Source organism: Ambystoma mexicanum, chromosome 2p (assembly GCF_040938575.1).
Source record: "Ambystoma mexicanum isolate Mex_15411 chromosome 2p, UKY_AmexF1_1, whole genome shotgun sequence".
Classification (NCBI taxonomy): Eukaryota; Metazoa; Chordata; class Amphibia; order Caudata; family Ambystomatidae; genus Ambystoma; species Ambystoma mexicanum.
In genome coordinates this window covers 353,939,074-353,967,018 of record NC_090923.1, presented here as the reverse complement: position 1 = coordinate 353,967,018, position 27,945 = coordinate 353,939,074, and the positions used below count along the sequence as shown (strand labels likewise).

The 27,945-nt window shown below is 45.9% G+C and overlaps 1 protein-coding gene across 13 annotated transcripts in view; it reads right to left on the bottom strand.

Annotated features, from left to right (window-relative positions):
- The window catches only part of MAGI1 (membrane associated guanylate kinase, WW and PDZ domain containing 1), a 1,848,723-nt gene that overhangs the window by 5,481 nt on the left and 1,815,297 nt on the right, over positions 1-27,945 (bottom strand). The gene's annotated exons all lie outside the window — the stretch shown is intronic.

Genomic DNA, 27,945 nt, shown 5'->3' with positions numbered 1-27,945 from the left:
TTCTTTGCTAATATCGCTGGACCAGCCAGCAGTATTTGACTTGGTCAAACATTCCATCCTTACGTCTAGACTGTGAGTCCAATTTTTCACCTTTGGCGGTTTCTTGGATTGCCTCCTTTCTGGAGAATAGACAGCAGAGCCTGCTTGGATATTGCGGAGGCCTCGCCCATCCATGTTCTCTTTGGGGTACGGCAGGGGGCCAGTACGTCCCCTTGCATGTACAACATATTCATGGCACCTTTTTTTCTCCGACTTAGAGGCAGAAGGGGTCAAGTTTTCGAACTATGCGGACGACACTCAATGTGTCGTCCCGCTCTCAGGTTGTCACTCGTGGGCGAATAAGAACTAAACGGAGTATTTGAGCTCCTTGAAAACTGGATGCTTAACAGTAATCTGGCACTAAATAAAGGTAAAACTGAACTGATGATAGTGGGTAGTCCAGCCTTTAGGTTAGGGGTTGATAATATTATTCCTGTCCCTAAACTTAAGATTTTGGGGGTGATCCTTGATCAGTCACTTTCTAGGAATTCCCATGTAAGCATTGTGGCCTCTACCTCAATATGTTACGACAAACTGCTTTCGCAATATAGACCCCTTATTACACAGGCTAGCGCAGAAACGATTGCTGTAAACACAATTGGCGGGTAGGCATGTAGTGCTTGTTTTTTTTGGTGGAGGTAGGAGGAATCTTTCTTCCTGAAGGCACGGTGGATAAGCATACGGTTATAAAACAGAGTTGCTGCTTACTTGGGAACCGGTATAATGCCCAGAGATCTGCCATAACATGCTTCCAAGGTTTCATTCCCAAGATGCTTTGCTTTGTATGAGGTCATTCAGTTTCCTGGAGGCCCACATAAAGCCTGTTGCAGTAGTCTAGTTGGGCTAGTACCTTGGCTCTGGGGACCAAGTTTGTATGACATGTTCAGGTAAGGGAGAATGCCCCCAACACCTGCAGCATGATAAGGAAGAAATGTTATGTGTGTACCTCACTTTATAAGGCAACACTCTTTATATGCATATTAATGATGCAGCAAGTAGTTCAAAATGTATCAAATGTTTTAACGGGCAAAGCCAATAGGTTGGCTGTCACATGCGAAGTGTTATTCCTTGCTTTCTTACATCCAACATTTTCTCGCTCAAGCTTACCGTGCAAGAATTTTGTTAGGTTTATTGAAATATTGCCACTAAAGAAGCACATTTTCTGAAACATGTTAGCTACTAAGTGGAGTGCACGCTCTATGTTCTTTGCCCTGTTGGCACTTGGGACTGCTTTTCAACAAGAAGTGGTTACTGGGGGCCTAGCTCCATAAATTTTGACCTGGGAACCGAACAACCATTTTGCCGTTGCTGCATGCACTTGCTAGGAATCCAAAGGCTCCCACATTTCTCATATGGTTCCACATGGATCTGCTGCTTTGACCTAAACCTAGAAATACATTCTGGGTCATTTTATAGAATTATTATTTGTGATTATTATCAGAACTCTCAAGATATATATGATCCAATGCCGTTAACTCAAGATACTAGACTCTGGTTTGACTAAAGCCAGAGAGAAAGTACTTCTCCAACAATTGCCTGAACAGCTTGCTATTAGAACGGTTAGAGGACAGGACTCGATGAAAAGGTGTCCAGGTTACCGACCTTTCTAAAGCAAGCACAATTCAGCCTTTTGTATGGTTTCTCCCTATTAACTTCTCGGAGTAGAGGATGAGCAAAACCCCTGAAAGTTCCACAAATTGCAGCTGTAACAAAACTATACTGAAGGTTGAGAGAAAGTTACCTAAATAAGTGCACAAGCCTTATGCTAAAGGGTCTAAGGTCATTGTCCAGAAAACATACCTGGAACCAACATGTCCCAGGCATGTAGAACCCACCTTGTTCCATAGTTGGCACTGTGCCAGGGATGGTGGCCAGCTTACGTCATTGCTTCTCTGTCATTTTTGCTTGGTCTAGAAATGGTCACCCTTGGGTCACCTTCCTATGACTCCATGGTCTCACTAAAGTGATCCAACAAGAACGTTTTACGAGATATTTTAACATCAAGAAGTTCACCTTTCAGCAGCCCCAATCAGTGTCCTGCTAGTACAGTTATAAGGAGTAATTTATTTGCACCTTTTTCAGGTTGCTAGGTTGAAGCAGCTTTCACCCACAAGCCAAGGGTCGTATTGAGCCTTAAACGGGCATGGATTACAGCTTTCTGGTTGGCTCAGGGTTTGAGGTATAGCATGCAACAGGCAAATGCGCTTTCTTTTGATTGATTTCTTTTCAATTCTCTCCTTTCTCGGGTATGGAATTCCTGCACTGGCCAAGTAACGTGCACTCTAGCTCACCAACTGAATCTCCTCCACACTGCCCCAAATGTGCCAAACTCAGTTCTATTCTTACCAAGCTGTTGTGAAGGATTGTCCTCTGGCAAGGGTGCAGAAGAACAAGTTCCATATCTATGACAGGTAATGTCCACAGCTGTGCTGCTTCGGAAAATCTTTGGCGTCTGCGTCCTGCATCGATGACGTTGATGTGCCGTCCCCGAGGACCTCCTCCGACGTCACCCGATGTGATAAGTAGGACGCACGACGCCCATAGCCTCAGTTATAGTTTTTTCCTAGAACGTGTGCCACCAGTCTTCTGCCAGTCAGACACACAAGGCCTTGTGGAACGCAAGCTGCAATCGCAAAAGAAATTCTGCAGCGGGGAAGGCAGGGAGGGAGCGATATGGAATACGTCGTCGGACCAACCCATCGAAAGAACGTTACCAGGTAAGAAAGTAACTTGTTCTTCGAGGGGATTGGGTCCTCCGACATATTCCATATCTATGACAGACTCCCAAAGCAGTACCAAGCAAGGAGGTGGGAAAGAATTTAGAATACAAATTTAGCATGCCCAATCAAATTGCGGAATAGAGAACTGCCTTGCCAAAGACCAGATCTTGCCCTCTGATGGAATCGAGGGAAAAGTGACGTACAAAAGTATGTACTGAAGGCCAGGTGGCTGCATCACAGATGTGACGAATAGGAACTCCCCTCTGCAGGGCAGTCGACGCAGCCACTCCTCTGGTAGAATGGGCCCGCAAGCCAGCCGGAGGGTCCTTACCCACCAAGCGTTTAACACGCGGAGATAGCTAAAATAATGCAACGAAACAAAGTCTGTTTCGTCACAGCTTGTCCCAAACGCTTTCCAGCGTAACCAATGAAAAGTTGATCGTCCACTCTGACCCGGGACATGCGCGAGATATAAAAGCTCAACGCTCTCCTAGGATCAAGCCTATGGAGCCTCTCCTCTTCCTTACCAGGATGTGGAGGAGGATAGAACGCCAGAAGAACAACCTTCCGGCTCAAATGAAATTCCGAAACCACCTTCGGAAGAAAAGAAGGACGAACTCTAAGGACAACCCTGTCCTTGTGAAACACAGTGAAGGGTGGCTTAACTGAAAGTGCCTGTAACTCACTCACTCTGCGAGCGGAAGTAACCGCAACTAAAAACACAGTTTTCAGAGTTAACAGCCTCAAAGGGCAAGAATGTAAAGGCTCAAACGGAGCACCCATAAGAAACTTAAGAACAAGGTTCAAATCCCAACCTGACACCAAAAAAGGTGACGGAGGGAACACATTAGTGAGCCCTTTCAAAAACTGCGAAATTAAAGGAATCTTAAAATAGGAACACCCTTCAGACGAGCGCTTAAATATGGACAGCGCCGCCAGGTAACCTTTAATGGTCCCCACTTGCAAGCCCCTGTGGGCCAAAGAAAGCAAAAAAGACAAAACCATGGGAATGTTGCATTCAAAAGGATCCACATTCTGAATTTTGCACCAGTCGCAGAACTTTCTCCAACGGCAACGGTACAGAGACTTAGTTGCCGGCCGCCTGGCCGAGAGCAACACCTCCATCACGTCTTCAGGGAGGTCCCAATCCTTATACCTCAACCTTTCAGAAGCCAAGCGTGAAGATTGAGGGATATGACCTTTGGATGGAGAACCTGACCCCCCTCCAGTGAGAGCAGAACGTCTCGGTAGGGAAGACGACGTGGAGGGCAGATGGACAAGTCTAGAAGGTCCGGGTACCACGTCTTCCGGGCCCACGCCGTAGCAATGAGGATCATCCGGGAACCGAACCTCCATAACCTCTGCAACACTTGCGGGATGATGGGGACTGGAGGAAACGCGTACAGCAGTGGGAATGACCACTCCACCACGAATGCGTCTCCTAAGGCTCCTTTTGGAGGAAATTCCCACGAGCGAAACCTTTCGCACTTCCAGTTGACACTGGAGGCGAAGAGATCCACTTGAGGGGTCCCCCAAAGGGCGAAGATCTCCAGGAGAATCTCCTGAGCCAGCTCCCACTCGTGAGAGATCGTGCTCTGCCTGCTCAGAGCGTCCGCCGTCTCGTTGTCGTCTCCGGCCAGATGAACTGCCGAGATCGAAACTTCCTGCTGGATGGCCCAGAACTCGAGCTGCATCGCCTCCCTGCACAGCGGAAGTGACCCTGCCCCCCCCTTTTTGTTGAGGTAGTGCATGGCCACCGTGTTGTCCGTCAGAATCAGGACACTCTTTCCGCGCACAGTCGGCAGAAAAGCCTTCAGGGCTAGCCTGACGGCCCTCAGCTCCAACAGATTGATATGGAGTCTGGACTCCGACGGAGACCAACGACCGCGGACTGTCAGCTCGTTGGCATGAGCTCCCCATCCCGTGAGGGATGCGTCCGTCACGATCGTCACCTCTGGCCAGGGCAGCCAAAATGGGGCACCCTTCATCAGATTGCCCACCACAGAAGGTCCCGGGCTACCGAGGGCGGCACCTGAACAGGGTCCGACAGCCTGCCGGAGGACTGAGACCACTGGAGCTTGAGCGCCCACTGCAAAGATCTCATCCGCAGACGAGCCTCTGGCAGCAGAAGAATGCAGGATGCCATGAGGCCGAGCAGTCTCAAGAACTCAGACGCTGGGAGAGTCTGGGCAAACTGAAACTTGTGTAACATCTGCTGAATGTGAAGAGCCCTCACCTGAGGAGGAAAACACTGCCCAAGGGACGTGTCGAGCACTGCTCCGATGTACTGGAGCCGCTGCATTGGTGTCAAATGGGACTTCTTTAAATTGAGGGAGAAGCCCAGCCTGTGAAGGGAGTGGCAGGTGACGGACAGATGATCCAGGACTTGCTCGGGAGAGCTCCCCCTGATCAACCAATCGTCCAGGTAGGGGTAGACGTGAATCCCCCCTTTCCTGAGATGCGCTGCCACCACCACCATGAGCTTGGTGAAAACCCTCGGGGCGGAGGTCAATCCGAATGGCAGGACCTGAAACTGAAAGTGTGAGTCGCCAACCACGATCCTCAGGTACTTCTTGTGCTTGGGATGGATTGGCACATGGAAGTAAGCATCCTTGAGGTCGAGAGACACCAACCAGTCCTGAAGTTGAAGGGACTGGAGGACTTGAGAAAGAGTCACCATCTTGAACTTGTCCCTCCTGAGGAGTTTGTTCAAACCGAGGAAGTCCATGATGGGTCTCAATCCCCCGTCTTTCTTTTAAATCAAAAAATAAGGGGAATACCATCCCTTGTTCCTCTCCGCTACAGGCACCAGATCTATGGCGCCTTTCTCCAGCAGGGCTTGAATTTCCTGCGCAAGGAGCGGGTCTGGACTCTTCAAAGAGAGGTTCCCTGGTGGATTGTCGTGAGGCCTCTGCCGAAAAGGAAGACAGTAGCTGTGGGTTATGATCTCCAGAACCCACACATCCAAAGTAATGGCTTGCCACTCTACAAGATGCTGCGCCAGACTTCCCCCCCCCAACCGGCGAACCATGGGACCTGGCCTCATGACTGAGTGGTAGCGGCTGCGGCGTTGCCTGAGGGCAAAAAGGCAACTGCCCGAGGGGCCTTGGCACCTCGAGTACCTTTGTTTCCACCTCTGGCACTCTTACGATGGCCTCTTTGGCTGCTAGCTCCTCTCGCTTTACTGAAGGACGAGTAATAGCGAAAGGAACCTCCCCTCCATTGCTGTCCCCTAGGACGAAAAGGCAGAGGTTGGCAAACTGCAGTGCCCAACGACTTCGCTGCAGCTTTGGAGGTCTGCAACCTCTCAAGGCTCTCATCAGCCTTGCTGCCAAAAAGGTGTTCACCGTCAAAGGGCATGTTGAGGAGCCGGGACTGCACATCAAGAGCGAACCCAGACTTCCCCAACCACGCAAACCTGCGTATTACGGTGCTCGCCGCCATGGACCGGCTGACACAATCCGCCAAGTCCAAACCCGACTGAACGGCCTCACACATGGCATCCTTGCCATCCTGAACCATAGCAAGGAAACCATCCCATTCATCCCCTTCGGGAATATGATGAGCCGCTAATGCACCACAGTACCACAGAGTGTGTGTGAAACGAGACAAGGCACATATGGAGTTGGCCGCCTGAAGCGCCATACCCTCAGAAGAAAACACTTTCTTCGCCCAACCGTCAAAACGTTTGTCGTCCCTATCCGGAGGGATGGTAGGATACAACGCCTGCTTTGCCGGGCTCGTAGCCGCCTGCACCACCAAACTCTCTGGGATGGGGTGCCTAGACAAGTAGCACGGGTCGCTACTGGCTGGACGGTATTTTCGCGACAAAGACTTGCCCACTGCCGGGAGACTCTCCGGAGCAGTCCAAGCTGCCGCCACCCTTCTCTGCAAAGCCATATGAAAAGGCAAAACTGGGTCAGTGGGTGGACCGAGATCAAGGATGTCCGTGAGATCATCCTGAACGAACTCCCCTGGGGGAGCTGACCAACCCAAGTACTCGGTAACCCGAGACATAAGGCGCCGATTTGACGAATCGGCATGAGTGCCAGGCTCCGGCTGACAAAACTCCACCTCCGGAGAGGTGTCCAGTCCACTGGCATCATGCAGTGACTGCCTCAGGTCATCAAACTGACTATGGCCCGAGATGAGGTCATCCGGAACCGGAACCGTAACCAGGCCGCCATCAGAGCCTTCATCACCCTCTGAAATGTACTCCAGGCGGGGAGAGGAAGACCTCTGCGGACCAAAGCAGTGCCGGACCTTAGCCATAGCCTTTTTAGGGGCAAACCCCGTGCCACGGGGCCCCTCCGACACTACCGCCTCGAAAGGCATCGAGCGAGTCAGCGTCGACAGAAAAGGCGTCAAGGGCGCCGAGCGAGTCGGCGCCGGCAGAAAAGGCATCGACGTCAGCTGCAACGCTTCCAGCATCTGCGGCGTCGACAGTCCTCGAAGCCGGAGCTCCGAGCATGTCTCTCGACAACCTGGGCGCCGACGGCGTCGACGACCCCCTCGAAGATGGAACCTCGAGAGAAATCGATGACCTCGGCGCCACAGGCATCGACGTCTTCTTCAAAGACGGCACAGGATCACGCGGTCTCGAGCGCAATGAGGACCGGGACCTGGAACGGGCATGGCGAGAACGGCTACCCTTGTCCGAGCGGGACCTCTCCCGCGAGCCGTGCCGACCACCCGAGCCAGAAGGCGTACGGGCGGTGTCTCTCGACCGGTGCCGACCGACCCCACTCGGAGGCGCAGACGGACCGGTGCCCTGCAATTCCAGAATCGCTAGCATCTGCTTCCCGAAGGAAGCCCATTCCTCTGATGTCGCTTGCATGGAGGGATAAGCGACCCGTCGACGGGCAGAATCCTCAGAAGAGGACCGGGAAGGCGACCTATGCCAGCGCTTCCTGGAATGCCTAGAAGAGGCGGAGGAGTGGCGAGACCGACTCCTGGAAGGAGACCCACCGGACTTCCGACGACGATGCAGAGAGTCACCCCTCGAGTCATCAGTCGAAAGCCCCGTAGACCTCGACTTCCGGGGCTTAGACACCCGACCTACCGACAGTTTCTTCTTGCGTTCTCGCAAGGCCTTCGCAGTGAGCGACTGGCAGTCGACACAGTCGTCCGTATCGTGGGCCTCCCGAGGCACCAGAGGCAGGCGTAGTGCGAGTCCGTGACCGACATCTTGGACCCACAGTCCCCGCAGTTCTTGAAGCCCGGACGCGGGGTCGAAGATGAAAAAGACATCGCCACAAACAGGTCTTTACACCAACCGGACAGGTTCAACGAACCGAGAAAGAAAACAGCAACTCCAACGAGTCGAGGCATACCGAGATTCACAAAGCGAACACGTTCGCGGAAAAAACGGAACTGAGGCTATGGGCGTCGTGTGTCCTACTTATCACATCGGGTGACGTCGGCCGTCGGAGGAGGTCCTCGGGGACGGCGCATCGACGCAGGAGCCAAAGATTTTCCGAAGCAGCACAGCTGTGGACATTACCTGTCATAGATATGGAATACGTCGGAGGACCCAATCCCCTCTAAGCCCTGTTTTTTACTTTTTTATTTTGTTTTAATAATGACATGATTTTGGTAACCCATCTCAGAAAGGGTGGTGTGCTATATTGCAAAGGGCGCTCCCATACCAAAAGGCCTAGCCGCACACCCGGTGTGATGCATATCAAAGGCTTTTGAAGCTGCAAGTTTGGGAAGGGGGCAGGGTTAGGATAGTCAGATGAGCAGAGGACTGAGAAAGGGTTCCCACCATATTGGTTTTCTGTACGATTCCCTTGCCTTTATTATTATTTTTAGAGCATTTATTCATCACTGAGGAAACAGAGCACTTCATAATCATAGGGGGACAATTTCTTCATCTCCTGTGAATCACAGGATTGGATGATACTCATTTCCCCCCCAATGGCTTTTCATTCATTGTGTGTACCCCATTAGTGTGCCCAGGCTTTGTACCCGTTCCTCCCCATTGAATGGCCTTGCTAGCTAATGCGGGCCGAAGTCTTAAAGCCTTATTTTGCCCTTTGAGTGTAAGTAGACATGTGTGCAGTGGTGTGTGGTCAAGCATTACGATTCCAGCTCCAGGCATGGTCTTGGTCAGTGCTGGTGAGCTGTTCTGCCAAATGCAGTAAGGAAAGGAATGCTGTTAGGTCTTAGGAAGTAGCGCTCACGAGTATGCAATTCGTTTCTATAGTGATTCTCAGAGCAAGGTTTGGGAGGTTTCCTTGCCTCCTCATTCTGCTCTGGCAGTGCACATCGCGAGGAAAGGCTTGCCAGCGTTTACATGTGAGGATCAGAACTAAATAGTAAAGGAGGAGTTGTGGTGGGCGTTTGCTCCCAGTAACGTGCTTGGATGGCACCAATTCTGTGCCCCCATGATGGAAAGTTACCTGGTGAAGGAGACTAGATCAATCATATACCTTCTATGGATAGCCGTTTACAATGGTCATGGCCATCCTAGACTTCCAGCAATCCCTCAAACCTCGAAATATGGTACTCTAAATGAGACTGATAATGCTGGATGAATAGCTATAGAGCAGAGTAGTAGATCCGATTGTGGTAGAATAATAACAGAACAAAGACACACGTTGGGAAAACTCCGTCAGAAAAAGCAGATTGTTCCCATTTTAAGCCTGGGGCTCAGAATGTTACCCATGCTCCAAAGATATAATTCAACAACTTATTAAAAATGAAATCAGCCTTTCTATTCAATTGGGAAATCAACGGTGCCTCTACTCATAATGTGGTTTATACCGCATATGAACTCAATATGCAAATTGACCTTGCATGCCTACAAAACCATTTGACCATAATATTGCTCCCATTTGTAAGGCCTAATTTTGAGGTTTTATGCACTTTCTTTCCTACAATCCCACCATTCGACAGGTTGTATTCTCCCTTGTAGTCTCAGCATAAAAGGTGCAGATTGTACGAGCATTTAGCATAAACTTTGCTTGCATTCACACTAGCAGGTGTGATGCACAGCGATCAGCAAAGCCTGCTGTGCTGCGAAACCACGGACACAATGTGCTTTCATTTACATGAAATCCACAAACGGAATTCACACAGTTCAGATTCTTATGCGATTCAGTTTACAGTGCAGTGGCCAAAGAAATCCTTCTGGTTCATTGGTGCTTTATATTACTTTTGAGAGATTGCTTAATTAATCAGCGTGCACCTTATTTATAAAACTATGTGACAACTATACATAGAAAAGGAAATCAGAAAAGAATGACAACCCATAGCGTAATTCACATAGTAGGTCGAGTTTCAACTATTCAGGTGTTGGAGTCTAGTTGACTGAGGCAGCAATAAACCAAGTGTCATAGCTGGTCTTCTCCAAGGAATCAAACACAGGAGACAGGCCACTTGGGTCATGTAAAACTACAACAGAATGACTACATTTATAGTAGTGCGAAGGTTCCTAATACGTTTATTAAAACCTTTTATAGTACCTTAAGTGAAGGAGAGACCTTAACTATTTGTGCTACAATTGCAGACTTCTTTTGTCTGATGAATCACACACTGCATTTGCCAAACTGGTTTACCTTCGGACTATGGTGTTATGCATGAAGTAGGTCCCATATGAAAAGGTCTTCAACGTCTTCATGATTCCAGAATTTGATAAATTGCAGTGTGATGGGTCTTGTGGGTAGGACACAATGGGCCCCACATACATAGGAACTTGGCTTGCTTTCTTTCAGAATGTATATGGCTCAATGTGCTCTGAAGTTAACTGATCTATATACTAGGCATACTGAAAAGGAAAAAAACACAAACAATATTCTGCATCCACCCTTTAGGATTGCAGAATCAATGAAGAGGTCTTCCGAGTTTCAAGAACCAGAACGAGAAGGTACCCCTTCTTAAATCAAGGTTTGGGTAGATGTTCCTTCTTCCCACTTTGTGAGTCCCCACCGCCTTTTTGCTAGATTACTGAATTTTTTTGACTATTTCTCCTGAGTGAGTGGGAACCTTTTCCCACTCTCACTCATTCTTTCACTCTGTACTTGGGAACCTTTTACTCTTTTGGATACTTTTTGAAGGAGTTCTGCTTTCCTCCATGTTTTCTGGCACCTATGTTTTTCTACTGCAGCACACTACTTTCTGTGCAGTGTTGCTCGAAGATCCTTGAACTTTCCTTTTTATTTTACCTGGGTTAACTACTGTTAAAAGGGCAGGGGAACACCCCTTTGTCCCTTCTGTATGTTATGAGATCAGCACACCCCACCTTACCTGGAGTGCTGAGGGGACACATGGTCTCCTTTTCTCACTATTCCGGTAACGTTTATTTACTGTTGCAAGTTCCTCTGACACTCCCTACCATTTTGCACAACTTTTTGTGGACTTCTACCACAGGCGGTCTTCACAGCTGCAGTAGGCACATAGGGGTCACCATTTGCCTAAAATGGTGGCTGTGGGGTCGTGGCTTGGCGGCGAGGTATGCAGCTGTGTTCGTCGTGCGCTCCACCATGAGATGCCCAGATCAAGAAATGCGGCTGATTTAAATCTGAACTTTTTGCCCGATTTTCACCCAGGGGGGCCCCGGCGCCCACCCCCTATCCCCCCATAACCTCCTTATCAAACCACACCAGAGCCTGGTTCCCCCATGAAGGTTTTCCCTGAGGGGCTGAACGCCCACTAGATGACAGAATACAGAGACCTGAACGAATCTGACATGGCGGCCCTGAATGTCAATTGTATCACTCTTAATGTGCAGGGTCTAAACTCTCCCCTGAAGCGTAAGGTGCAGTTTCATAGACTACTGACCCTGGATGCAGCATTTCTGTGTCTGCAGGAGACTCATCTGTGTTCCGCTGATGAATTTTCGCCTCAGCAATAAATTATATCCGACAAAGTTTTTTGCTTCTAGTGGCCAAAAAAAGAGGGGTCGCCATTTTGGTTTGCAAAGGTATCCCCCTTAAGGTACTGGAAGTGGTTCGGGATGAGGAGGGAAGATTCCTGCTGGTTGTAGCCATGATAGACATGTGAAAAATCACCTTGGTCTCTATATATGCTCTGAACTCCAAAAAAGATATTCTTCGCTAAATTGTCTAAAGCTCTGTTTGATCATACAGAGGGGGAGGTAATCCTAAAAGGTGATTTTAATGCCGTCCTTAATCCCTTAGTAGATAAAACCTTGCCCCGAACGGCTAATGACAAAAGTAACGTTGGAGCACTCACCACATTACTGCGGGAACATTCCCTCATTGAGATCTGGTGATAGATCCACCAAAATGAACGAGACTATACTTACTTCTCCGCTGTACATGGAGGGTTGTCTAGATTGTATATGTTTTTTATTTCAGATTCACTAATTCCCTTGGTGACTAATGCAGAAATTCTCCCAGAAGCCCTTTCAGATCAGGCCCCAGTGAGACTAATAATTTCCTCGCTTCAGGCAACCCACCCCGGAAACCCCCCTGGAGATTGAATGATTTCTTACTAGATGACCCACTGATTTGAACTCACATAAGGGAAGCCATGGAACTGTACTATAGTGAAAATGACATAGGCGGCATGAATTGGGGTAGGATATGGGATGCAGGTAAAGCGGTAATTAGGGGACATGTAATCGAGCAAGCAGCACAGAGAGGAAGAGCCAGGAAACTACTACAAGCACAGCTAAAGGCATAAGCCCACAGGTTAGAGGCGATTCATAAGGAAAGGGTCTCACGGCGCTCCCTAAGGGACTTGCGAGCAGCGAAGAAAGCGCTTCACATGGGAAGAGCAGCCTATGCGATGATGCTCATCAAGCAATATTTTTACACGAGGGGGAACAAACTGAACAAACTACAAGAGGCCAAATTAAAAAAAACAGACAAGGCAAAACAGAAGAGACACCTTGGGAGACGATGGAGGCAAGTATGTCTCCTCAGAAGAGGGCAAACTCCAAATCATTGAGAATTTTATTTTAGAGAACATGCCTCTGCACATCCAGGAGATGCACAAGCTTCCAAGGACTTTATAGCAAAGGCAAACCTCCTGAAAATTCCACAGACCCTGCGAGAGTCTTTGGAAGACCCCATAACTGCCTAAGAAGTTGAATTGGCAATTAAGGCTCTCCCTCTTGGTAAGGCCCCGGGCCCAGATGGGTTTACTAATAAATTCTATAAGACCTTTTCTGCCGAGCTTACACCCCACCTCACAAAATTATTTAATTTTCTATGGGAAACAGGCTCGGTTACACAAGCCATGGCTGAATCGGCCACTACCCTGATCCTCAAGCCCGGGAAAGACCCAACAGAATGCACATCCTACCGGCCTATAGCTCTGCTCAACACAGACACAAAGCTATATAGCAGAATCATAGCCCGACGGTTCGGGGAGGTTCTGCCAGCACTGATAGACCAACCAGACGGGGTTTATTCAGGGCTGCTCCACACACAACAACATTCACAGGGCAATTGATCTGATTGCTCTCGCCCCTACTATCCCAGGCTCTCTCTCTCTGCTGTTCTTGGACGCTCATAGGGCATTTGATAGTATGTCATGGGACTATTTGACCCTGCTGCTGGGAGGCTTTGGATTTGGCCTGAGATTTTCTAAACTAATCCTGTCAAACTTCCAGATCCCCTCGACCACAGTTCGAGTTAATTCACAACACACAGCTTCAATTCCACTGGGTAGGGGAACCCGGCATGGATGCCCACTTTTCCCCATTGGTATTTGCGTTAGCAATGGAGCCTATAGCCCAAAGAATGCACCTCCACCCAAAGATCCGGGGGTTTGAGATAGGAGAACAATGCCATAAAATCCTGTTATACGCTGACGATATACTCTGCTTCCTGAGAGATGCTCGGGCCTCAATCCCTCCCCTTATGGATCTACTCGCCCAATTTGCGAGGATTTTGGGATTCAAAATAATTATGGCCAAATCGACAGGCCTAAATCTGTCAGAGGTTCCTGGCACTCTGATCACTCTGCAGAAGGCCTATTCTTTTAGCTGGAAAAATACAACCATTACATATCTTGGCGTACACTTGACCCCAACATTCACAGGGCTGTTGAAAGCCAATATTCCCAGCCTATGGAGAGTCTAAAAAATCATTACAGAACTGGTCCTCACAAGAAATCTCCTGGCTAGGACGGATCAGTGCGATTAAAATGGTCCTGCTACCTAGACTCTTATACACATTCCAAGCACTCCCTGTATTGATTCCTGAACGAGATCTTTTTGATTTACAGAGGGAGGTGGGGCGCTTTGTTTAGCAGCGGGAAACACCAAGAATTCAGTGTAAGCTCTTAACCCGGGGAAAGCTTCTGGGAGGGTTGGGTGTACCCTCTATCCCCCGATACTATCGAGCAGCTCAAATTGCTGCTATCCTGAACTGGTCTAATCCGGCAGACCCCCCCCCCAAATGCCAGGACATTAAACAACATTCCCTTCGGATTCCTCTTCGCCATCTGCCTTTCCTTCCACCAGAACTGCGCACCTACCGGGGTTCCCTACTCCCCTCCACAATGGCGACACTCCGCTGCTGGGATAGATTCTGCTTGCAAAGAGGGCTCCCGCTGGGTCTTCGACCACTCTCCCCTATAACGCAGAATCCAGCCTTTACCCCTGGGCTCCAACCTAACTCATTCCAGCTCTGGTCACACGGGAACTCCTTGCAACTACGAGATCTCTATACAGATAATCAACTCCTGACCTTTGCACAGTGCAAAGAGAAATTTACTCTCCCCGAAACCAAAAGGTTTAGAAACATACAGATCCGCCACTGGATAACCAACCCTAGCATAAGAAAGGCTGCCACTAGGCCCCCTACGGAGCTAAAATTAACAGCTTCAGAAGGGCACCACACTCATAGAATAGCTACTTGCTAGCGTCTTCTGGAGGATGAGCAACTACCCTATATGTTAGCGTGGGAGAGGGATCTGGGGCCTGAAGTGTCCACGAATCATGGCAGAGGATCTGGGCTAGAGCCCATAGATCTTCAAGGTGCACGGCAGTAAGAGAATGTGCCCTCAAACTTTGCTTTCGTTGGTACTTCTCCCCCCAGAGGCTACATGCGATGAACCCAGCCTACCCTGATACGTGTTGGCACTGATGCGGAGGGAGAGGAGATTTGGTCCATCTGTGATGGCTTTGGCCCGTAATCCAATCCTTTTGGCTGGAAATCAGGTCACAAATCAAGGACATAAGCGGGGTACTGCTCCCTTTGGACCCTCTTATAATGCTGCTAGGCGACACGCCAGATGACGGATCATACCCACAATCTGGCCCCAGAGGGCCTTTGGTTACTCAGCTACTTATGGCAGCCCGACTCACGAGAACCTGATTTTGGAAGGAGGTGGAGAGACCCCACGTGGCCTATTGGTGGGTGAAGGTTTGGGAACTGTTTGGCATGGAAAAACTAATGGCCTCAATAGACTGCAAGACATCCAAATTCCCCAGAACATGGGGCCCATTCTTTGAGTACGTAGCCGAAAGGGAACACATGTTCTTTCAACCTAAATTGATTAAATACCTTCTTAAACCCTGACAAGCCCCGATCATGAACTCTACGCTACCCTGGTGGTAATCTAAATTTATGTGGAAGATACTGTTCACGAGGATAATGCTGATATTAATGTTGGTGGTGTGACTATATGAATTAACTTTTTTTTTTCTTTCTCTTTTTTCTCCTCTCCTCTTTCTAAAGGTTGTTGTTTCAAGCAAAGCTTCCTCCCAGAGTTCAATGAAGATTTAAAGAAGCATAAATGAATTGTAACTACGTTAAAATGAAATTTCAAAGCCTTGATTAAGCTGTATGATTAATGGGTTATCCCTGCCTTATGTTCTGCGATGAATTTCATGTTTGATCGATGTTTTAATAAAAATATTTGGACAAAAAAAATGGTGGCTGTACTTTAAGCCCTGTTCACGATGACTTGAGCCTACTATTACCTTCCTGGGTGGGGGCGGTCTTGATGGGTCTTTTGTGGGCTTCCCTTGGAAAGCCCACCAAGGCTCTTCAGTGTCTGCAAGGACAGGAAGTGGGAGAGGTAACCAAAATGCCCCAGGTTTTTGTCCTGCAGTGTGCCTGACTGGAACCAGTTTGAAGTGGGAGGCTGGCTGTCACCCTGGACAGGCAACCCCTACAATTGCATGAAAAGCTTGAATGCCGATTGGTAGGCTCAGCCAGTATTCTTTCATAAAATGTGAGGGTCCTGGAGCTGAACTTCAGAGTTGACCACTGGACTGAAGATCCAGAGAGGAATACGTCCCAGCAACTTCCAAACAAACGCCAGAGCCATTAAGTGACCGCTAAAGACCTAACCCAGAATTCCGAGTGACAGGGAAGATCTCTTGAAGTCAACTTCCTCCGATGGACTGGTGGGCCTAACCAGTCTCAAGACCACCTGCAATATGTGCCATCCCATGAAGAGCTATGACCATCTCGGGCTGCAAACTGCCAATACCCTGGTACCTGTGCTATTCTGCGGTGCAATGTCTTGTGAAGCATGGATCTGATTGAAACCTTGTGGTCATACTTCTCGGCATGCAGTGACACTTTTCCACTCCAAGGCGTCCCCTCAGCTGAGTCACAGACCGAGAAGAGAAGGAAGTGTACCATAAAACCATTGCTGACCCAATGCCTGTGAAGGGCTCAAATGCACCAGTGCTGCTAAGGTTCACTGCTGGGGATCCCCACTGCTCGAATGCATCAGTCTGTTCCCCCCAAAGTTCCTTCTTTAGCCACACAGGCCAAGAAATCCAAACCAGGGACAACTATCGCCTATCCTTGGGATCAACCTGCTGCACCAGGTTCTTCACTGAAAAGGTACCATCTTAAGCCTAGGTACTTACCTTGGTCTTGCTGAATTGCTAAGGTGTTCTTGGAGAGGTGCAGGTAAGCAGTTATTCGCACCCGCCTCCGGCACACTGATTCCCATTGGGGTGAACAAACCATTAGGATCTAAATTGCCAAAACTAACTATTACGTAACTGCAAACCTGAAGTTACCTTCATAGACTCTGCTCTGCCTGCTGCTTAACGGTCTCTTTCCTCCTCAGCCCTTGGTCACTGGACCCTCAGTACTCCCTTGATTGTATGAGATTAATTTAGTATAGGGTTGGACTTTTGAAGAGTGGTTGGGCAGGGGTTAACTAAAGTTGTAAAAGTTGATCCAAGTTTGCTTAACAGTATCGTAGTGTTGCTTTATAATTGATTAAGTGGGCTACCTTTTATTCTACTGTGATATTACTGTGTAAATAGTACTTGCATGACTTATTTCTAAAGGCCATAGTATATATAAAATAAATGACTATTTTAATATAATTGTTAGTATGTCAGTTTTTCCTTGAACTGATTTCATGCTCCAAGCATTGTGTGCCTCAGTACAGCCCTTCTTCCTCCTAGACTAAGACTGGCTGCTCAGCCATTGGTACCAAACCTTTGGCCAGTTCCGGTTAAACCTAAGGGATTACAACCCTGTCACCCAAACTGGGCTTTTCCAAGTTCTGTTACACACAGTAAATTGTGTAAACCTCCCTAACAAAGGTCAACGTCTGAAATATAGTTTTACAACCAGTTTGCCCTTAAATGCTGTGTTTGCAGTAGATAATATTCCATATCAGGTGTGAGGCATAAATTGTCAGCTACATAAGCTATTAGACAACGTTTTATATGGCACACTCAACTTTTCCCCCACACCACTCCAGACATGCAACAAATCAGAAGAGGTATCTTGTTGAATTAACCTTCAAATTGATCCTATTGTTGATATGTTGAAATCATGACCGTTGCACCACTCCGCAAAAAATACAGAAGACCGCTTGATTTCATACAATGTCTACTTTTTCCTCATAGTGGCAGTGTTATCTGCAAACACTACCAATACTCTGACATCTTATTCCATTTCCAATTTTCAATTTCCAATCTATTTACTATACATTAAAAGTTCTCTTGTGTTGCTTTCTATTTAAGAGAAATATTTACAAACTATGGAATATTGGGGAAGATTATCAGAAAAGGATAGCATGTTCATGATAGGGTGCCTGCTCAGAGTTAACTTGCATACATTATCAGGTGTATCTGCTTCTGCACAACAATACATGCAATGTTACAGTTTTTATATAAGAGGCTTAATGCTGGTCTTTATCATTGGACCGCTGAGGGTGCCCAAGCATTTTGCAGACCCTATCTATGGTCCAAATCTCTGTAGATTGTTTAGCTTTTTGGCCAAGGCATTGCATAATTTTCATGCTGCCCACATTAGGTCTCCTTTGTGAAAAATAAAGCAAAACAATTGTGTTACACCTTAGTGTAACTTTCTATTGTAATCTACTGTGGGTATACCCACTGAACTTTGATATATCTGTTTTTTGTGATCCACAATCCCCTTTACAAAGAGAAACAAACCAATATAGCACCATTATAAAAGGAGCATTCTAATTCAAAACTTTAGTTCACCCAACTAGTAGGTGCTACTGGTCGTCAATGAGGTGCAGCTACGCAGAGCAAACAACGACCCGACCAGTGTCCAAACCATTTTCCAAGCTTCACCACACATTTCTTTTCTCTTCCTTTCAAGGTGCACCTTTATGTAATTGTAAAACACAATTTCTACAAAAGACTGTAAAAAGTAATTGGCATGAAAATGGCTCTTCACTACGCAATCCTTTTCAAAGCCGAACTCGAAAAAGAGTTCTACAAACAAGATTTCTGAAAACACCAACATAACAGTGATAATTTGAAAACTTCCCGATTTGAAAAGAAGGTGAAATCTCAAACAATTGAATGAATCACTAAATGTACCAGGTTCACCATGGAATACACCAAGGTTAGCATACACTTCCTGGATAGAACAATGTGTGCTGTAAGTAAATGCCACTTAGAAAAAAATGTATACAAGGAACCGCCTCTGGGGCAGTAACCAATACCTGCACAGGACCAGGGGTATTGGTAGTGTTTGCAGATAACACTGCCACTATGAGGAAAAAGTAGACATTGTATGAAATCAAGCGGTCTTCTGTATTTTTTGCGGAGTGGTGCAACGGTCATGATTTCAACATATCAACAATAGGATCAATTAGAAGGTTAATTCAACAAGATACCTCTTCTGATTTGTTGCATGTCTGGAGTGGTGTGGGGGAAAAGTTGAGTGTGCCATATAAAACGTTGTCTAATAGCTTATGTAGCTGACAATTTATGCCTCACACCTGATATGGAATATTATCTACTGCAAACACAGCATTTAAGGGCAAACTGGTTGTAAAACTATATTTCAGACGTTGACCTTTGTTAGGGAGGTTTACACAATTTACTGTGTGTAACAGTAAATTGCCATCCAAACTACTTGCCATCCAGTACCAACACATATGCTCCAATAGGAACACAAGGGACACTAAAGTTACTGCACTTTGCACAACCTTCTTGCAGAAGGATCACTCGGCCAGATAAATTGACAGGATATTCGATTGTGCATTGGAGATACCTACAGACAGACAGCAGAAATACAGAATGAAGACCCTTAACCTATCATCTAGCACTAACAGCTGAAATGGATTGTGAAGGACCTCCAACCAATATTAATCGGGGAGGATCAGTAGAAAGACATTTCCAAAAATGCTCCCGTAATTGCATAAAAGAGACAGAGAAACACAGCACAGTCATTGACCAGGAGTACATTGTCGGTAGATCAAAAACAAGGAATACCTGGGACATCCCAGGAAGTGCAAAACACATGAGCAAGATCTTCCATAACACCACCATAGAAACAAACAATACAGATATAAAAAGGAATACAATTGCAGACTATGCAATATTGTATACCTCATCCAATGCAAGAAATGGCTACAAGGAAGATATCTAGGGCGAGGCTGCCAGGAGCTGTACGAAAGGTCGAACATGCATAGATGCACCATCTCCAACCACAAAACTAAGACCAGTGGGTCACAAATTCATAGAGAATGGGCACATAGTGCAGGGTCTATCAGTGATGGTTTTAAAAGGTGACCTGGCAAACACCACACACAAACATTGGAGCTCAAGTCTCTGAAGATAATGAAACTAAAATACAGAAGTAAGAACATAGATAATGGTGTTTCGACTTTGAACCTGGGGCCAGCAAGGAATAGCAAAAAGACACCCGCAGTACCACCTTTAACTGTTGGGGCATTACTGTTTACAGCCCCTAATGCGTGAGGGTACAGGACTTAGACAACAGAAATCTTTTGTGTCTAGGCTTGAATGGTTGCCACCCATTACCAAGCATAAGACAACAAAATAACCACAGACATTGCACATTTCAAAAAATGGATAATACATTTTGAATGTTCCACATTGCATACAAGCAAGGAAGCCATGTGTCAAACTGAGGCATACGGAGGTAACATTGGTTGGTTTACGTCTTCCCCAGGTACTACCTAGTGTGAGAGTTCCTGAAGCCTACGTACGTCCCTCACCTGGTCTTCTCGTTTTTGCACAGAGTGGTCATTAATCAACCTCGTTGTCACAGTAGATTGGTCACTTTTAAAGGGATATGACTTTTCTCATAAGATAATGGCAATGAGTTGTGTCTCGTCCCAGTCCTGGTCCTCCGATCCCGTTGAGCATCCCATGTAAACTAGAATCCTGTTGAGCATCCCATGTAAGCTAGAGTATGTCCAGCGTTAGGGAGTTCCTCATGGGAACAGAAGTCCTTGTCCCTTTGGGGAAGTCCATCCTGGTGCGGTCCAGCTTTCCTCTACACCTATGGAGGGTATCATGGAGCAGGCCCACCTCCCTAGCCTCACAGGCGGGGGGCTTCCCCCGGTTCCCTTGATTTGTCACATACCCTTCCCCTGATCTCTGCGGCTTCCCCTTCTTGATTTATCGAAAGGAAGCTTAAGAACTGACATTTCCTTGTTCTTGTCTTTTCCAGTGTTCAACTGAAAAACCGAAGGGTTGTAAGTCCAGGAACCATCTCACTACTCTGGCATTGGTGTCTTTACATAAACTGATCCAGGTAAGGGGAGAGTAGTCCATGACTGACCTGAATTTTCAGCCAGTTAGATAATGCCGTAAGTGTGTGACAGCCCATTTTATGGCCAAGGCTTCCAATTTCACAGTTGCGTAGGATTGCTCCTTGGGAGAATGTTTCTGGCTTATTTACAACACAGGGTGCTCGGTTCTATCATATTCCTGTGAGAGAACAGTGTTAAACCCAACCTTAGAGGTGTCCTTCTGTAACAAGAACTCTCAGTTAAAGTCCGGCATCTTAAGGATGGGATCGCTGCAAAGGATGTTTTTCTGCCCCATGAAACTTTCTTGGATTTCCTTACTCCAGAGACGTTTCTGCGGTTGCACATTTTTAAATGTATCCATTAAATTGGTTGCAAGACTTCAACAGTTAGGGATAAATGATAAATCGTCTCTTGTAATAAGTCAATCCAAAGAAGGGGTCAAGATCTTTCTTGGTCTTTGGAGTAGGTGTTTTTAGACCCCTTTCACTTTGGGGCTGGATTAGGCCATTTTCTATGAAGAAACCTAAATACTTTACTTAGCACTGGCTCAGATGACCTTCTCATGAGTTGGCTCGGAGGCCCGCTTTTCGCAGGGCTCAGCTGATCTCATATATGTGAAGATGTCCGGTTAACTATCACTGTGGACCACAATATCATCTAGGTATGCTCCACAGAAGGTTGAATATGGTTTCAATATTCTGTCCATTACCCCCCGAAAGGTGGCGGTGGCCCGATGGAGGCTGAAGGGGAAGACTGTGAATTGAAATAGGCCCTGGGGTGTCAAAAAGGTGTTTTTATCTCGATTGGCCGGATTCAAAAAGGTACTTGCCATTATCCTTTGGTTAAGTCCAATGTGGATACATATTTAGCGGTGGACAATATTTCGACGAGTTCATCAATCCTCAGCATCGGAAAATTGTCAACTAATGAAATGTAATTTCCTGAAGTCAATGCAAAAACACCAGGACTGACCAGGTTTGGCAGCAAGAACTATAGAGGAGCACCAGGGACTTTCTCATGGTTCAATTATATCTGCCCTAAGCAGGACTTCTATTTCTGGTTCATTCACTTTCTTTCAGGCGTCGGGAATCCTGTAAGGCCCGAGATTGTTGGTTCTCCTAATAAAATGACAAAAGTTGGCAACTCTTCCCAGTTTTTTCAGAGAAGAGATCGGGAAACTGATCTAACAAATCTTTAAAATCGACCCATTGGGTGTTGATAGCTCTGGGAAAAGTCCAGGCATTTTTCATTATGCGCATCGGTAAGGAGCAACACCATGGTGACAGTGGTCTTTTCACTATTATCTACTTTCCACTCCTTAAGCAAATTTATGTGATCGACTTGCATCTTCTGGCGTATATCTGTTGCGTGATGAGGCTATTTAATGGACCCTTCTGCTCCAGAACTTTATAGGGATCATTGAGAGACCAGTTTGTTTTCTGATGGGGGTAACAGAACTAACACTGACTGTTCAACCGAAAATGTACGGGTGACTGCATCTCTATTACAGACAGCTGGTTTGCCTTGTGCCTGTCCCATGTGTTTATTTACAATCACTCGTACTCGTTTCATGTGACTTTAAATTTTGTGCAGTTTGGGAAATCGGTAGAAGGGCTTCCTCCCTCTCCTCCCAGGTCCCTTGAACATGTCTCAGACATTGCAGAGTTCCCTTCCATACAAAAGCTTAAAGGGAGAATATCCCAGAGAAGCTTGTGGAATTTTCCTGACTGCAAAGAGGGACCAGGGCATCATCGCGTCCCAATTCTTTCAGTTGGTCTCTATCAATTTTCTTAGTATTCATTTTAAAGTCTGGTTGAAACGTTCCACAAGACCGTCTGTTTGGGGATTATATACTGAGGTCCTTAGGGTTTGTATATTTAGGATCTCTTTTACCTCTTGAATCAGATGGGATATAAAAGTTGTACCCTGGTTCGTAAGGATTTCTTTTGGAAATCCTCCAGTGGAGAGGAAAGGTAACCAGTGTTTTACAATTTGTTGTGCAGTATTATTAGGCAGAGGAAAGGATTCATTACAAAGATGAAGTGATTCCCTAGTTTTGAGGTTTCTGGGGGTCCCACGATATCCATAGCAATCCTAGGAAAGGGAACATCAATTATTGACAAATGTTGTAAAGGGGTTGGTAGTACAGGAGTGTTGGTAATCTTCTGACATATTTCGCAGGTGGATATAAAGTTCTTAACATCAGCAAAGACACCAGGCCAATACAACCTAGGTATTCTGTGCGTCTGGGTTTTCCCTATCTCTTGATGACCTGCAGTCAAATGGGAGCGTGCCAATTCCAACACAGTTGGCCTAGGACTACGGGGTACATCTATGTGTGTTCGGCGTCCTCCCTGTTGTGTTACTTTGCCTCTGTATCATAGTATTTATTTTCTAAAAGAAGGTGGCTGGTTTGACTTCACAAAGCTTCTTCAGAGATTATCTTGGTAAAGGCTTCCGTGAAAATGAGATCATTCCTCTGGGCAAAGGCTAAGTCGGGTAAGGGAGCCATCTTCCATTTTTCAGGGTTTCTCTCTACAACTGGGAGGTCCGCTTCCCCGAAACCTTGATGTTCTGGTTCTGCCACTTCTTGAACTGGGAATAATGCTTTCTGTAAAATACCTTGAACAATCTTTTCTGATTCCCTCACAGTATACAGTGTAAAAGAACTTTAAAATCCTTCAGGAAATCAGGATCTAGGACACAGGCCATAACATTTAGCCCATTGTTAGGGAGTATCCTCGGGTTTGTGCTAATTCCTCCAACCTTAGGAGACCCCCAGCTCTTTTGCTGGAGTTGGGACTTCTTAATTTTTAATGCTGGAGTGAGACCTTTTTCCCACTCTCTCATGTGTTTTGACCTGATTTGAATTTTGTGTTTTCACAGTTTTTGGAGTCTAACTCCATAGGCATCTGATTTTGTATGGCGAGACAGCACCACCAGTGCAGTGTCACTGACAAATCCTTTAGATTTCTCATAAGGTTTACATCACTTTTCTTGTGTGAACTACAGTTCCCTAGAATAGTAAAGTGAAATTGACTTCACTTACCTTTCCTCTTCGTAGGCCCAGCACACACCCTCTTATGTGGAGTGTTTGGGGGTTACCCAGTAGCTCCTTATCCTACATTCTCATGTAACATTTTTATGTTACCCTCACTACTTTAAATGGCTGGTGGCAGTGGTTTACTGTTTCCCCATCATTGTGCTTTTCTGCTGCAGCGGAACCCTCAGCTGCAGTACAGCACCCATGGAGATCATTTTGTCAAAATGGCCAGTCTTCTTTTTTCACCATTTTCGGATTTGTGAGGACTTTCTTGGATTTTACTCTGTGCGTTGAGACAGGTTTGAGCCCTTTGTTTAACTTGCCTTTGGCATGCAACATCCCGGTTGCCCACCCCTGGCGGGCTTCAGCCCTGAATCCCACTCCTGAGTTTCTGTGTGTCTGGAGGGACAGGATGTGAAGGAGGGTCCCAGAACTCCCCTGTTCCTGGTCTCTAGGAAGGCTTGAATGAAACTAGCCCTGATTGGGTGGCTGGCTGTCCTCTGCTGTGTGATTGACAGCCTAGGCTGTGCATGAATGGAAGAAACCTGCTTAAAAGGCAAGGGTTTTGGGACTACAGGCAGAGTCGACCACTGGTAGAAACACCAGATGAAGAAACCATGAAGGAAGCTTGCTGCAACCTCCTGGACCTTTGAATTGCCTGGTGAAGCTATGCTGAAACTCATTTTTCACCTCGACAGAGAAGCTCCAGATGGAATGAGTTCTCCCCTTGGGTTAGTGGGACCAACTAACCTCGAGATGAACTCCACTGGACCACCATACCGACTTGCTGTGCCTCTCCATTGCTTTGGAAGCCCAATGCCAGGGGGGTCAAGTATCCGTAGTAGAGTGCAACGTCTTCCGCGGAACGAATCCAACCTCGACTCCCTCTCCAAGAGACTCCCAAGGACTATCCCGAAGCAAGATCTCCAGATCCAGCGCTGAAACCGCAAAGTGCTGCTGAACCGAAAAGAGCCCGTAGCTGCTGACCACCTCCCAAGTACCGCCACAGGAGCCCTCCAGACATCCTCCCTCTTGTCCCCATGACTGAGGTTCAGGAACACGGGTCTGCACCGCTGTAGCAAGACAGATTCCAGCTGGACCACTCTTCTTCTAACCAGAGGTACTGTTTAGGCTTGGGGTACTTACCTTATTGCCTTTAGCTACGCTTTTCTCGCTTGGGAATTGCATTGGTTTACCTTTTATGAGTTGATCCCAATTATCTTCTTCTCACAGGCTTAACAGTTTGTGACCCTACAAGTGATTTTTCTAAGACTCTCTACTTTGTGCAGGATTTTGATCTAAGAAGTGAATCAGATTCATAGACTGTGTCCCAAATGACTGGCTGTCAAGGCTCCCTGGCGACTCTTCTATTCCATTGACTTTGATACCGTTTGTCCCTCATAGGTGGCACCTTGTTGTATACTGTTATTGCTGGGAAAGGCTTATCTAGATTTCACTGGAAGATTTCTGGTGTCCTCACATATACTGAGAACCTGTCTAACCTTTTTCCTTCCCTAACCTTTGCTTTCTACAAACCTCAGAATCTGCAAAGTTTACTAGTGTGATATATAAATGTCATTACTGTCCTTATGATTGAAGTCACCTCAGGATGTAGGAATTGTGTAAGAAGCTTATCCAAAGATTATCCTCTAACTTCTTTTGATTCTGAAAAGTAATTTTAAAGTATATTTACATTGTTACAACAAATTGCCTTTTTAAAAGAAAGCTTATTTAAAAATTGTGGTTAAATAAATAACTATTTATAACTGAAACCTTGAGTGTAAGTGTTACTTGGCTACTTGTATTTACGGATTTCATTTGTACAGCTCTACAGCTCACACTTCCCCCTCTTGAGATAGGCCTGGCTGCTCAGTCACACTACCAACTCATGTAGTACAGACGTTTAACAAAAGGTGGGTTGCCTAATACCAAGCAGATAAGTGTTGTGTAGTTTCACACAGTGTGACTGCACCAATCCTTGCCTGACACCCATGTCTCTACGCCATTCCAGATTTAGTAGTGAGTCCGATATAGGTTCCCTTCGGGGGGGTTAATGTGAATCCCATGGGGATCAGGCGTCGCTCATCTGAGGGTATTTCACATTTTTCAGGGCTTTGTAGGTCAAATCCTATTGATTCAGCAGTAGCCACAGTGGGGCTTTTTGCATTGGGACTTAATTTTGTAAACTTTATGGGTCCCCTTCTTCTATCAGCTTGTACAGACCCCACCTCTGATACCATGTGTGGCGAGTTAGGAGGACACAGACTCTTAAATGACACAATACACATTATTTTATCAAAGCAACTTGAAAAGGCCCATCTTTCCCTGTCATATTTGTTTCCCAGTGAACTTTGTTTCATCATTTTCACATGAACTTAAATCCTATTGGTACCAGAGAAGGAAGCATTGAAAAGCTAAATAAAGCAAGAGAAAAGCAGAGGGTGGAAAGAACCTGAAAAAAGGTTACCATAACAAAATACCTTATACAAGAAGAGTATGATGTGAGAGTAAGTGTGAACCAGAGTTTGAGTGAACTAAACAATTGGGAAGTAGCCCAAGTGAAGGGGATATACAATTGTCCAGGAGGGAGACCCCACCAGAACAGCAATACTTTAATGAGATACAGTAACAGCAAAAATGAGAGATATGAATCCTGTGAGGTGATCTCAAAAGGGATTGCTAATCAGAAGATTTGATAATGCAGCTGATGTACTAAATAGATCTACAAAGTCACAAGAGACCATTTGTGAATTCAATACTAACAAGGATTACATATCGATACTAGGAGCACCCTCGGGAGAAGGGAGTCCATTCTCCGGATTTAAGTTATTTGAATAGTGGTAGGGTCAGATAGGATAGTTTTGGACAGCAGACTTGTTTTCTTTTGGACATTGACGACTGATGAACACCTTAGTTTGTAACATGGGCATGGACTACCCATAGTGATAGGGAAGGATAGGGCTTTTAAAGTTACTTTAATAAAATTACTGTGCATCATAGCTAGGAGTCCATGTCCTTCTTCTGACTCTCCCACATTTTCCAACCTTGAATATTACATAGTCTTGCAATATTAATTCAGCATTATCAAAAGAATTAAATGTCACAAGAAAACAAATTCTGATAATAGATAAGAACTCAAACTAATTATATTCAAAGATCACCATTTTACTCTTCCAATTTGAAGCTAAATGGGAAAGTAACTTCAGTTGTCTGCTCCAAGCTAATGGTCTAAATGTGGTTCTTGATGGTCTATGAACCATGACTCAAAAATTAAGTCACATGTTGTCTGGGCAATATACATGCAAATGTACTGCAGAATGAAGAATATGCTAGCACCCTTGGTCTGGTAATGCTTTGATTAGTATTTTTCCCCTTCAGGGTTTAAAATGGTTTTATTTTGCGATTGCAGACCTTTGTTCTCAATGTGCTGGGACACTACAACAGGGAAGAACCCACCACATTGAGGGTTGGGACAAAAGCTTGCAAACCACAACTCAATTGTAAGCAGAGAGAACTTTGGCTTATTTGTATGTGACAAAGCCAAACTATTCCTTCAAAGGAAGCAGTTTAAATACTTTGAAACAATATGGTTTGAATGATTCCCTAGAACATACTTCCATTTTTATTATTATTTCTTTGAGCCCAGTCAAGAGGAACATTTTGAATAAACCTATTCTGCTACTGTTGCTAACAGTCACAATGGAATATATATATATATATATATATATATATATATTGACTCCAAAAATCACATTAAACGCAATGATAGTCCAATGCATCTTTCATGCATTTCCCTAAACTGATAAAAGTAATTTACTGGTACTTTCTCACAACAGCCTCTCATAAATCACACCGCTGCTGTGTCAACTCCGCAGAGATCCAAATTTAAAAATAAAAGAAATATGCAAAAGCACCAATTTTATTCCATGATAAATTCATGCGTCCATCCATGCCACACCACCATTAATAAACCTTGTTCAATCAAACAAAACACCACCACAGTCAGTTGTCCACACTTGAACCAAAGGGTAAGACACTGGTGCGTTGCATATTAATCTTGTTTACATCATACAGATGAACGACCAAGAGTTTTCTTTTGCGCGCAAGCATTTTAATTTTGCAAGTTGGTCATTCCACCAATTAGAAAGTAGTGAGGTGAAAACCTGCGATGTGTTCAGAAGTGTGTAGTGTATGTAC